This window comes from Malus domestica, chromosome 15 (genome assembly GCF_042453785.1).
Source record: "Malus domestica chromosome 15, GDT2T_hap1".
Taxonomy (NCBI): Eukaryota; Viridiplantae; Streptophyta; class Magnoliopsida; order Rosales; family Rosaceae; genus Malus; species Malus domestica.
The window spans coordinates 17,941,621-17,955,638 of record NC_091675.1 but is presented as its reverse complement, the minus strand read 5'-3'; the positions used below and the strand labels follow the sequence as shown (position 1 = coordinate 17,955,638).

The following is a 14,018-nucleotide window of genomic DNA, read 5'->3' as shown; positions in this document are numbered from 1 at the left end:
GCTTTTGGGCTTGATCTTGAAGAACAGTGATGAACGGGTCTTCAAGGGCTTTTGGGCTTGATCTTGAAGAACGGTTGGATGTATGGATTTGTCGACGTTCGTTGATCCAAAGGGCCGTTGGGGCTTGATCTTGGATGAACGATGAACGAAGAACACTTTCTTCAAGAGCCGTCGGGGCTTGATCTTGGAAGAACGATGAACGAAGAACGAAGAAGGCTTTCTTGATTCTTCGGGAACCTGGATGCTTGAGAGCTTCGGAGTTTCAGAGCTTCAAGGTGTAATATGAATTGGTTTCCTCCAAATGAATGAAATTGGCTTGTATTTATAGAATTTTCCAAGGCCTAATTTTGAATATAATATCCCAGATGAAATAAGTCGTTTCTGCCAGGTGTTGACACGTGTCCTATTTGATGACTTTTCCAACTCATTTCAATTTTCGTTGAGTCACACGCTACGTGTAAAATTTATGTAATACATGAGCGTTGAAACTTTAATTTATCGGTCAACATTTATTTACCGAAATTTCGATGTCTACAATAGTATCATGATGGGACTTAAACACTTAAGTGATAGGGTTTGACTTTCACAACCAATAAGCTGGTTGTGATTAAACCCTAATAATATAAATACTATTGTTAAGTCCCTACTTCCATACGCTTAATCTCTCAGATACGCTAAACCTTATTCATATAGCAGAGAGATATTATTGAAGTATTGGAAGGAAAAGACAACCTAGAGTTCATCAATGACTTCATCTTCATAACCATGTCTTCCGAATTCTACAGATAAGTTCAATATAATTAGTCAATCTCTATTTCATATTGATTTGATTTATTCGTGATCCTAATATCTTCTTGTTGTGATTTCAGAATATGTCTTACATTAACAACCTTCGATTCTCAACCACAAGAAAGTTGGCTTTATCCGTGTCAAGTTTCAGCCCTTATCAACGATCCCAATGAATTGTAAGAGAAGATAGCATCTAATTAATTAATTATTAAGACTAATGTGGGGGTAGTTGTTATATTATGGATGTGTTACGAATGATAGACAATACTGATTGCAACCATGTAACCAACTTTTCAATGTAGATTGGGATAGGATGATGCAAGTTTTTACTTACGAGTAAGATCGATCGGTGCATAAAAGAGATTTAGGATAAACTATAAGGATAAATAGAAAAAATGCGGAAAAATTCGATAGGCTAAAGGCCTGCGTCTACATATTTTTGCCCATATGTGCTTGTTGTAAATCACGTAATGAATGTTACAGTAAGCAATCATGGTCTCAACTTGCCTACCATGTGGAGAGAAAATGGCGTGTCAATGAAATACATTGCCTCTTATGTTAAAGCGATGTATATATTCGGTTGCAAGCAAGATTATCTTCTTGTTTTGGGGGAGCAAATGTCTGTTCTGTGTCGATTATTTGCATGGTGGGTTCCAGGCAGGAGGTGTCCAGTTGCTATGGTTGTTTTGTGTTTCCCACCAAAACCACAGCCAATTGCAGCCATATGTTACGTTGGGAAGCGTCATTCTTAATGACCGCGGACACGAGAACTTGTCTGCAACAAAGGTACATAGGAAAGCATGCTTTGCATAATTACCCTATTGTATAATTACCATCAGATATAACATAAAATTAACAATAAAAATAAAATCTATCAATAAAAACTCACACCCGGTAATTAAACCCCAACAAAAAATGAACACTCATTGCAAATCATGTTATTAAAAAATTTATTAGTAATACAATTTTTATGTTTATGTTCATGCTTCTTTCTTTTACACCAAAAATGACAGCACTAGGTACAAATAAACAAGAAATTTTATCAGCAAATGGAGTTGCTCTCAACTAGCTTTTCTTCCATCTTCCTTTGCCTGCTTCTAGGTTCAAATACATGCACACACCAGCGAGTGTGCTGGAGAAGCCAAAATAAATAAATGCAAGAGGGTAGTTTAGAAGGAACGGCTTGTTTGACATGGTTAGACAAATCAATATGAGATTTATCGAGAGCAACACTGTAGAGGTTAATGGAGACTCCATCAAAAGCAACTGTTGATAAGAGAGAGCGTCAGAGGAAAGAATGCTTTGATTTTGGTTTTTAATTTTTCAATTGGTGTAGAGATAAATTTACATATTAAATTGGGGTTGTGAAATTAATTTAGGTAGTAAATTTAAGTTCAAATATATACTGTTAATTTAATTAAAAATAATATAAGTGTAAAGAGTAAACTAGATATAAAAAGAAGCTATTTGAGTTCAAATAAAATTTCCTTTACAAAACACAATTCTAAAAAAGTTTATTTTGTAAAACATAATCTGCAGTGGCCACTAACTATCGATTAATTGCACATTAACCCATTTCATTCCTCATTCCAGAAATTAAAAAAAAACAAAAAACACCTTTCTCTCTGTTTCTCTCTTTAAATGCGGCATTTATCGCCTCTGTAACTCCGGAGACTCCTCCTCCGTTACCTCTACACCTCATCTTCATTCCCATCATCTCAACCCATCAAAATGGTGATGCTCGGAAGGACTGGATCCGAGATAGAGAAGAGTGATGAATCAATCGATCGGATCAATTCGATTTCTACAAAGAGAAGGAGGTTTGCGGATGGTGGCCTTGAATGATTGAATCCAAGCTCAACTTCTGCTATTTTAAAGCCCCACACCAACTTGAAAAGTTGTGGGAGGAGGTTGTGGAATGTGGGTGAATTTTAGAAATTTTGGAATATCATGACAAGTTGGAGTTAATGACGATAAAATGACAAATTAATGATCTATTTGAAGCCTTAAGAATGAGATAATGATGATATAATTGTTGTAGTGCTATTGAATTATGAATGTGATTGTGTAAATCCTAGTGTATATAGTAGTATCTTTGTACATTCTCTTTAGTAGTTAAATTCCTATTAGAGTTGTAATCCTAATAGGGTAAGGATTTAACCTTTCTTATTACTATAAATAAAAGCACAATGGGTGATACAATACATACGTCAGAATTACATCTCTCTCTTCTCTTTCTCTCTGTTGCCGCCAGCCCTTTTCCCTCTCTCTCCTAAATACAGTTCAATCAAATAGGCTTACAAAACGTTATCGACACGCTCTTGCCAGAATCTAAGGAACTGAAGGATCGTGGATGAGGGTTTCTTCTACATTTTTTGCCAATCAGGTTCTTTTAAAATAAATTAAGACATTTGAAAAAACCTTGAAGCATGAAAACATTTCTCATGATGCATGGACCCTATATATTTATATTTTATTTACAATTATATATATTGTATATGTGTTCATATATTTTGTCAATATATATACTTGTTCATGCAATACGTAATTATGCTATGTGGAATTTGTGAGTCAAAGTATCGAAATTATTTTAGAAGCAATTAGGGTCTTTAACCCTAGCAATTGAAAAAAAAAATTTGGGATTTTTTTTGCGGTCGAGCCATGGCTTCATGCCATGCTGCCGCGGGCATCGAGCTGAGTTGGTTGACTTGCAGCCACGCCACCGCCTTGCGACGACGTCGTTTGACGTCATGGACCTTTGTAGCAGCCTTTTAGGCTTTGTTGCACGCATTGGAGAGCCAAGCCGAATGCATGCTTGGGTTTCTAAGTTAGGCCTGCAGCCCTAGCCCACTTCAGCACAGCCCGAAGCTCTACTGGGTTTGTCCATGAGCCCTAGGCCCATCACTAGCATGCTTGAAGCTTGCTACGCTCGTCCCTTTGCCCCGGCCCGAAAGCAGCAACTTTCTTGGCTGTAGGGCTCACCATGTCAAGGCCTAACCACCAAGTCAGCTTCGGTTGGGCTTTTTAGCGCCTCAACCCAAGCCAGCGAATGCGAGGCTTGCTAGCACTTTAGCCTGAGACCACAACAAGCCAACCTTTGCGGTTGGGCTTACCTAGAAACGGCACATGGCCTGCAACCATGATTGGGCTGTCCCGCAATAACTCGTTGACACACCCCGATCCTAGAATCAAGGCGTGCTGGCCGTCACAGGTGAGTATCAGGTGAGTTTATATTGTTCATATGATTTATTGATGATGTGAATTGTGTTGAAAGCTCATAACCTGCACCCTTGGTGTTAGTGCTTATATTATTCACCTCGCACCGCACGCTCACCTTGGATCCAAGTAAGTGCATGTCGTACAGACCATTAGAGGGTTCTGACATGTCGTACAGACCATAGAGTGGTTCCGACTGTAGGTGATTTTAGATTATTATACAGCTGTTGATGAGAGAAGCACTAGAGCGTATTCTTACACCTTCTTATCGTACAGACTACTTCAGGTAGTTCCGATTTATGTGCAGAGTAGCGCCGTACAGGTCACTGCGGTGACTCCGGTTGGATGGGATATTGAGCTTTAGAATTAACCGTACATGACCAACTGCAGGGTTTCCGGTTGATTCATTACTTCACCTGTTATATTGATGCATCCTTATTCTGTTATTGACGTTTAACATGGCATACTTTTTGGTTTTTGATATAGATTGGTGATTTGAGATATATATAAAGATTTATATGTATATTATGTTATTTTCTGGGAAAGTATACAGGTTTTACAGCGAGGGGTTAGAAATGTTATTAATTGAAATGTTTTCAAAAAACTTTGTTTTACTGACCTACTCAATTTTGTTTTGCGCCCCTCCAGGTTCTAGTTAGCAGCGTTGGTGGCCCACGAGGATTTCCACGGCGTACTGACAGACTACATAAATGTAGGACTCACCTTCGGGTGTTATAATTTAGTTATGGTCTTACTTGACTGCACCTAGTACTTACGCTCTGAATATGTGTGTTTCACACTTAAATTCACTCTAGCATGCTAGTTGGATATTACTGCTAGTATTTGGTTTTTATTTCTTCGTAATTCTCTTACCTATTGCTTCTACGTCACGTCACACTTTTGGTTACGTTACACTCATGTGACGGCCAGCACGCCTTGATTCTAGGATCGGGGTGTGTCAGTTTGGTATCAGAGTGGCGTAGCGGAAGCGTGGTGGGCACATAACCCACAGGTCCCAGGATCGAAACCTGGCTAGTCAAGGGAATCTTCTTGCTAATAGATGGGTTGAGACCACTACTTGGTTTTTAGGACCTTATGAGATCACTGAAAGGATTGGTGAAGTTGCTCGTGAGCTCCTAGAAACAAAACCTGATGGCGTGGTCGGGGCCCAAAGCGGACAATATCGTGCTACGGTGGTGGAGCGAGCCCGGGATGTAATGGACCCCGGGCCGGGATGTGACACTCGTGGCCCATTAAGCCCTTTTAAGGCTTTGCCATGCACACGACACCCAAGCCCACCGATATTGGGCTATGGTTTTTCGAATCCAATGTTATTTTTGGCATTCTCTATAATTTTAACTTAAATGTTATTATTATTTTTGCTTCTACAATCAAACATGAATGGTTACGATCTATTGAATTAATTAAAGTGACCAGCAGTCCATTAATCTGACAATTAATCCAAAATTATTGGCTTGAAGTTCACTTTTTGGCAATTAACGATTCAATAAATTATTTTGTTTCTTTGAATCATTGACTATCTTTCATAGTCCCGAAGCACTCACACTTGGGTTCCTGAAGCAATCCACAAATTCACCACATTTTATTGTATATTGTATTATGTGTTCTTACAAGTACCCCTATATATGAACTAAACGTTCATAACTAAATCGAACCTGTAGTTTCAAATTTTGTGTCTTTGAAACCCGAAATTTTCATTCTAAACTTACCACATGAAACCCGTAGCTTTCATGCTTAAATTAAACCAATACATGTCTATAGAACCCGAATGTTCTACAATATATGTCTATGGCTTTCCATATGACTAACCACATTTCATTATACCATATGTTTTAGGGACATATTGAACTTAAACAGGCTCGATTTCACCGCTCTGGAAGTCGCTGGAATAAACTATCTGAAGTGGATTCAAGACGTGAAACTCCATCTTATTGCAAAGAGTCTTAGAGCTACCATCGAGGAACCTACCGACGATGAACCTGTCTACGAAACTCAGAAAGCTATTGCTATGATCTTCATCCGCAGACACATCTATGATGCACTGTAGACCAAGTACCTCGCAGAAGAGTATCCACGTACCCTCTTGTTTTAGTCGATCGCTTCGACCACTAGAAAGACATTTACTTACCTGAAGCAAGACATGACTGGCAGCATTTACGCTTCAAGACTTTAAGTATGTGAATGAATATAACTCTGAAGTTTGTAGAATCCGATCAATGCTTAAGTTCTATAAAGAAGACTTAACCAAGCAAGATCTCCTAGATAAGACTTATTCGACCTTCAATGCCACCAATATTGTCCTGTAGCAACAATATAGAGCACATAAGTTCACCAAATTTTTGGATTTGATATCTGTTTTACTTCTCGCTGAAAAGCAAAACCAACTTTTGATGAAGAATCATCAAGCTCAACCCATTAGGTCGAACGATCCACTTGAAGTGCATGCGACTCATTCTAGCAACCACAATCGATGGAAATCCGGTCATGGCCGTGGAAATGGACGGCAAGCCCCACCACAGGCCCAAGGTCAACAAAACAGAAGCCCACCCATGGGAGAAAATTTAACCCAGAAACGCCAACCCCTTGCCCTTAAGGTCCTAAACTTCAAGAACAAGGGGCAAAGCTACCATTCAATCAGCTTCCACTGAACTAGACATGTGTTATCGCTATGGATCAAAGGATTATTGGTCACACGTATGCCGAGCTACCCCCGAGGCTGTTGCCAAGTATCATTCCCGTCGTGAGTCTAACTTTGCACTTCTAGAACATGCCGAAGATATTACTACAACTCTAAAGATTTTAGATTTTCAGGAGGCATCCACTCTCATAAAAGAATAAAGTTTTATTTTTCTAAGACATGTTAGGGCGTTTTACACCCCTAGTGGCCGAACCCACTAGAATGGTCGAACCCCCCCTTAAATTTTAGGTTTATGGTTTAATTTTCGGACAATTTCTAAGTCTTTGGAATTATTTGTTTGGTTTTGGTTTGTTTTGAATTATGGATAATTACTTTATGGATATTATTTCTCAAATTGATTAATTGAATGAATGGAATTATGCATATGATCGATTCGATTAGGCATAACTAGTGGGAAAGTTAATTGTTTGGCTGATAGTGCCACCACACACACCATATTACATGATAAACACTATTTTACTAACTTCGTACCTAAAAATGCACATATGACACCTCTCAGGCCTATCCAACCTAATAGAAGGATACAGAAAGGCCAATATTATGTTGTCCAATTATACTGAATTAACCATTAAAAAGGCACTATATTCTCCACGTTCCAGAAGAACGCTGCTGAGTTTTAGAGATATTCGAGATAATCAATATCATGTTGAAACCACATAAGAGAATGGTTCCGAATTTCTTAGTATCACTTCTTACAAATATGGCCAGAAGAGTATTCACAAGAAGCTGGAACGTCTCCCGAGTGGGTTGTACATAACAACCATTTGCGCCATTGAGACTCATCACTTGGCCGCCCTTATGGCCAAGTTCCAAAACACTCTCCTGCTTTGGCGTGGTCGAATGGGACACCCCGAACGCGATATGATGCGTCGTATCCTCAAAGTATCACATGGGTGTTACTTAAAATCTTATCCCGGCCATCTGCTTTGCAAAGCATGCTCCTTGGGGAAGTTGAACATTCAACCCTCACTTACAAAGATTATTCACGACCCCCCTAAGTTTATTCAGCGGATTCAAGGGGATATTTATGGACCTATCCAACTAACATGCGAACCATTTAGATACTTCATGGTGTTGGTTGATGTATGGACGCGATGGTCACATGTCTACTTATTGTCCACACGCAATGCTGCATTTGCGAAACTCTTAGCACAAATTATTAAGCTTAGGGCTCACCACCTTGATTATCCGATCCAGTCGATTCGACTGGATAATGTTTGAGAGTTTACATCACAGACTTTTGACGATTATTGCATGTCTGTTGGGAATGAAGTTGAACATCATGTACCCCATGTTCACACCCAAAACGACCTGCAGAAGCTTTCATAAAGTGCCTTCAAACGATAGCTCAGACTTTGGTTATGCGAAAAACTTTGTTAATATATGCTGGGGCTATGCAATATTGCACGCAGCTATGTTGGTCCACCTGAGGCCCACCGCTACCCAACCTTATTCACCGTTATAGTTGGTTACTGGATACGAGCATGACATCTTGCATTTACGTGTGTTTGCGCGCACCGTTTATGTGCCAATAGTGCCTCCACTAAGTACTAAAATGAGTCCTTAGAGAAAAATAGGAGACTGTGTTGGTTATGATTTGACATCAATTACTCGCTACTTAGAGCCATTGATACAAGATCTCTTTATAGCACGTTTTGCGGATTGTCACTTTGATGAGACAATCTTACCGTCATTGGGGGGAGATAAGATCATTAACGTTCATGTAGAACGCCACGAATTATCGTGGATTACTTCCACTATGTCTCATTTAGATCCCCATACCCCTCAGTCTGAAATTGAAGTGCGATGTATTATAGATCTTCAGAGCATCACTTAAAGTATGCCAGATGCTTTTACTGATCTAGCAAAGGTGATGAGATCACATATACCAATTGCAAACACACTTGCAAAGATGGACGTACTTAACGTACACCGTAACACTGCCTTGGAACCGGACTGTCCCCGAGGGTGGGGTGGCCGCACCTCCCACGTGGCTCGGTACACTGGCAGCTAACCAATCACCTATTTCTACCCTGAAGCGTGATAGGCCCCCCTAGTTCAAATGATTCACAACCTCAGAAGAGGAAAATGGCACAAACTAGTGACCATAGTATGAATCCAACCATTGTTTACTCATCTGTTCCAACGCATGTGGTTATTTTAGATTACGGCGATGTCTTAGATGAAACATACCGGCCTCCCAAGAATCATGAGATTTCGGTCCATTACGCAGTATTGGATGAGGTTTGGAATCAGAATGAGATGATTGTCGATGATGTATTCGCATATACCGTTACTTCCGACATCATGCTTAGCGATGACATTGAACCACGTTCCGTTGATGAATGTCGACATAGAACAAATTGGTCAAACTGGAAATAATTAATCCAGGTCGAACTTAATTCGCTTGCGAAATGTAAGGTGTTTGGGCCTGTAGCTCCTACTCCCCCACATGTGAAGCCCGTGAGCTACAAGTAGGTTTTCGTGAGCAAGCGTAATGAGAAAAAATGAAATAATGTGATACAAAGCACGCCTCGTAGCGCAAGGCTTCTCTCAGCACCCTGGGATCGATTGCGAGGAGACGTATTCCCCTGTAATAGACATCATAACGTTTTGCAATCTTATTAGTTTGGTAGTTTTTGAAAAACTGAATATGCAGCTTATGGACGTGGTAACTGCGTATCTCTATGGGGATCTAGATACAAAAATGTACATAAAAGTTATAGGAGGACTTCCATTGACTGGTTCAAATAGTTTTAGACCACGGAACACTTTCTCGATTAGATTGAAGAGATCACTCTACGGATTGAAACAATTTAAGTGGATATGGTATAACTATCTAAGTGAATATTTGACAAGTTAGGGTTATGTGAACAATGAATTATGCCCATGTGTGTTCATAAAGAAGTCACATTCTAGATTTGCAATCGTTGTAGTTTATGTCGACGACATGAACTTCATTGGAACTCCCGCAGAGCTTGAGGAAATCGTCGTTCACTTGAAATTGGAATTTGAGATGAAAGATCTTGGGAAAACGGCCTAGAGATCGAGCATTGTTCGAATGAAATCTTAGTACATTAATCGAACTACACCCAAAAGGTGTTGCGACGTTTTAATGAGGATAAAGCGAAGCTTTCGAGTACTCATATGGTCGTTCGGACTCTAGATGCTAAATGAGATCCCTTCAGTCCAAAGGAGGATGAAGAAGAGATTTTGGAGCCTAAAGTTCCATACCTAAGTGCAATTGGTGCTTTATTGTACTTGGCTCAATGCACTAGACCTATATCTCACCATTAATCTTTTGGCTAGATACAGCAATACGCCTACACGCAGACACTGGAATGGTGTTAAAGATATGTTTCGCTACCTTAAGGGTATGATTGATTTGGGCTTGTTCTACACCCATGAATCCTTGAGAGAAGCCACCGCCCCCCTCTGTCACTTGAGTTTATTCTCACCTCGTTGGTTACACAGATGTTGGTTCTCTGTCTGACCCATATAGGGCACATTCTCAAACAGGTTATGTATTTACCATTGGAGACACCGCTATATCTTGTAGGTCTATCAAGCAAACGGTAGTTGCGACTTTTTCGAACCATGCTAAGATTCTCACCTTGCATGAAGCATTGTTTGAGTGCTTTTGGTTGAAAGCAGTCATGGAACATTTTCGAAGCACTAGTGGTCTTACTTCTGTCATTGACCTTCCTACGATGATGTTTAAAGACAATGCAACATGTATCGAGCAGTTAAAGAATGGTTACATTAAGGGAGACAACACCAAACACATAACGCCGAAGTTATTTTATTCTCACCAGCAACAATATCATCAAAACATTGAAGTCAAGCAAATCCGTTCCCAAGACAACTTGGCCGATCTCTTCACCAAGTCATTGTTTAAGTCTACTTTTCAGAAGCTCGTCCAAGGAATCGGTATGCGTAAATTATCTGAGTTGAATTACTTTCTCTTATTTGGAAGTTATGTATAACTCAAGAGGAGTATCTTGAAGCATACTCACTTGATCTTAATATACTATTTTTCTTATGATTAGGAACATTTTTCCCACTGGGGTTTTGCTACCTAAAGAGGTTTAAACGAGGCACTCATCCTGTGATGATCATACTCCGTTGAGTTCACTATTTTCATCCTATTTGACGTTTGTTTTAAGACATTATGCATACTTCTCACTTTTCTCCTTAGTCTATGGGTTTTCACCTGCCTTAGGTTTTACTAGAGCAAAGTGTTTATGAGTTTTACTACCCATGCATACTTTCTTTTAAATTTGAGACTCCCATTCACCCGTTGTGCCGACGACTTCATCAACTGTTCTACCTTATCTGCTTAAGATCTGATGTGATGCTTTGTTTGAGTATTTACACTCTCAAGGGGGAGTGTTGCAGTTCTATTGGATTAGGAATGTGATTATGTAAATCCTAGTGTATCTAGGAGTATCTTTGTATATTCTCTTTAGTGGTTAAATTCCTATTAGAGTTGTAATCCTAATAGGGTAATGATTTAATCTTCCCTACTACTATAAATAAAGACACAATAGGATGATACAACACATACCTCAAAATTACATCTCACTCTTCTATCTCTGTTGTCGCCGACCCTTCTCCCTCTCTGTATTAAATACAGTTAAGTCAAATAGGCCTACAACAAGAATAACCACATAAAGATCAATTTTTTGAATTTTATTTTAATATTATGACAAATTGGAGCTAATGACAACAGTGTGACAGAATAATGATGATATCATAATAATAAATTTGGGCTGATATGCAATTAACCAATAGTTAGTGCCCATTGCAGATTCTATTTTGCAAAATGGACTTCTTTGGAATTGTGTTTTGCAAATAAGGCTATTTTAGCTAAAATCCCATATATTTTTGTGGCCAAGTCTCTTCTAAAAAGATATACGTATGTTGTATATAAGTTATTTCCAAACGCTCGTTAGAAAGTAAGGAAAACTAATGAAAAGGGTTTGAAAACTTTGAGTTTTAATGATAAGGACAAAATAAAGAGTAAAGTGAATAGTACCAGGATTGACTTTTTAGTGTAAAAATGTGGTTTTTCGTTAAAATGAACAGTACCAGATGCTTTTCGTTAAAGTTCCCTAAAAAGTATTCTTCCTACAAATTATCGTTGCAAGTCTCTTTTTAAAAAAGATATACATATGTAAGTTTCCCTCGAACTGTAGGACATTTAGATGGACTATTACTGGTACCCAAATATTTGAGCATGAAATCCCAATTTGTGAATACAATATGCTCAATAGCCTTTTTTTTTTTTTTCAACAAACAATATTATCTACATTAAGGAAGAGAAGAGTGAGGTTAGCTTCACAAGAGACTAGCAATAATATAGTTCAAATTCACCAAAGGTTCAAATTTGTTTTTGGTGAGAATCAAACCTAATACATCTTACTTACAAGTGAAGAGAAATACTATTATACTGTAGTACTAAGTGACAATATATTTAATAATTAGATCAACTGTTTCGTGAAACGCAAGTATTGTCCTATCTTCACTCTACCTTTTATCAAACAACTCACACGCCACAGATTTTGAACTGGGCCTCCTGGCATGTAGCTGGTAGCCTGGTGCTGTCAAACGATTTTATCAGGTGAAAACCAAATAAAAAAAATTAAATAAAAAATAATTTTTTGCACAAAAAAAAAAAACACTTGAATTATTTTCACAAATACTAAGCTTTACAGAAATTCTTGAAACTTAAAAGATAAGAATTGCATTGACTAAAGATCACAGTTGTTTCACACATTCATTTCAGAAACATAATTAGTGTGATGGGAGAATATATTTTTTCATGAAGTTTTGTTTTTTTCCACGGCATTGCCGGCCCAATAAACAATTTTCTCTCTTGCAATCACAAGTTTAGTAACGGCAATTCAGAGTCTCAGACATACAAGTCATCTAATATGGCCTTGTGCTTACAAGCTTTAGTCGTGAAAAATGAGATTTTTGCATGATCAACAGCAAAAGACATGAAAATAATAGCAAGAAAAAAGATAACCTAAAAAAGAGGAGGTTTCTTGGATTTCCATCGTCTCTTGGATCACCACCAACACCTTCATTTTCAGGGTGCATTTTTGCGGACCCCATAATATTGAACAGAAAACACCCCTCGATAATGGAACTTTCCCATTCAACGTCCCCATGTTGAAGGCAACAACGGCGGAGAAATTTTTGAAGATACTGTCGAAGCCAAGAAAGAAATCAATAGCTTCTTCCACTGTAAAAGAGAGTGAGAAAAATGCTTTTTATGCGGGAGAAGCCATTGATTTCTTGCTTGACTTCAAAAATTTCTCGTCGTTATTGCCTTCAACGTGGCAACGTTGAATGGGAAAGTTACAATGCTTTCGGTTGGCATCATTTCTGTTCAACATCAGGTCCTAAAAGGCACCTGGAAATGAAGGTGGAAGTGGTGGCCCAAGAGACGATGAGAATCCAAGAAAACCTCCTCTTTGTCAGGTAATCTTCTTTCTTGCGACAACTTTCATGTCTTTGTTGTTGATGATACAAAAATCTCAATTCTTGTGCATTTAAAGAGGCTTTATAGACAAAGTTTGAGCGAACTGGTGGTGGCGGTGATTACAATTTATAGAGAAAAGGGACCGGAGGGAGTTTGTGAAGGGGGAGGTCGAGTTGAAGATGAAGGTTTGGCATATTACACGAGGGGGGAGGAGCATAGAAGAAGGAAGCAAACGGGGCGAAGTTGAAATAAGCGGGTGTAAAACTGGAAATGCACTGTTACTAAGCTACATTGATTTCTCCACGGGTTTTAGTACATATAGAATTTCTTTCCCACAGGTTCTCTACATTTCATCTCTATACTTCTTATCCCCACGAGTTTTAGTTAGTTTGTGTTTACCAAAACTTGTGAAGACAAGTTTGATGAAATTTCCTACAGAAATTGACAGCGCATAATGTGTTTATCAAATAAATAAATGTTAGTTTGAAATTGTTTTTAAAATGATGAAAGCAATTTCTTTAAAAGTGTTTTTGGAACCAATTTTTAGTAAAAATATAAGTGAATCTTGAAAAAATATTTGAAGTGCTTTCTGCAAGAAACACCAATTATATGTTTTTTGTAAGAAGAATTTCATGTGGTTTTGGAATCCAAAAATAATTTCACAAAAAACGATTTTAATCATTTTAAAAACATTTACAAACAAATCCTAAGATATTGACATATTATATATATAAACATCGTGCAATTTAAAGAGTGGGGTAGGAATTTTTATAGCGGATTCCAGACTGCAATTCACATGCTTTG

General features: G+C 38.4%; 2 long non-coding RNA genes across 2 annotated transcripts; one reads left to right on the top strand and one right to left on the bottom strand.

Moving 5' to 3' along the window:
• Positions 1-1,139: 1,139 nt before the first annotated feature.
• On the bottom strand, positions 1,140-12,516 carry LOC114821800 (uncharacterized). Its single transcript, XR_003769617.2, has 3 exons — positions 12,258-12,516; positions 11,292-11,375; positions 1,140-1,564 (listed from the first exon to the last, which is right to left on the bottom strand). It is a non-coding gene; the product is annotated as an uncharacterized lncRNA (long non-coding RNA).
• LOC114821799 (uncharacterized) lies at positions 12,489-13,582 on the top strand. Its single transcript, XR_003769616.2, has 2 exons — positions 12,489-12,614; positions 12,680-13,582. It is a non-coding gene; the product is annotated as an uncharacterized lncRNA (long non-coding RNA).
• The last annotated feature ends 436 nt before the right edge of the window (positions 13,583-14,018 follow it).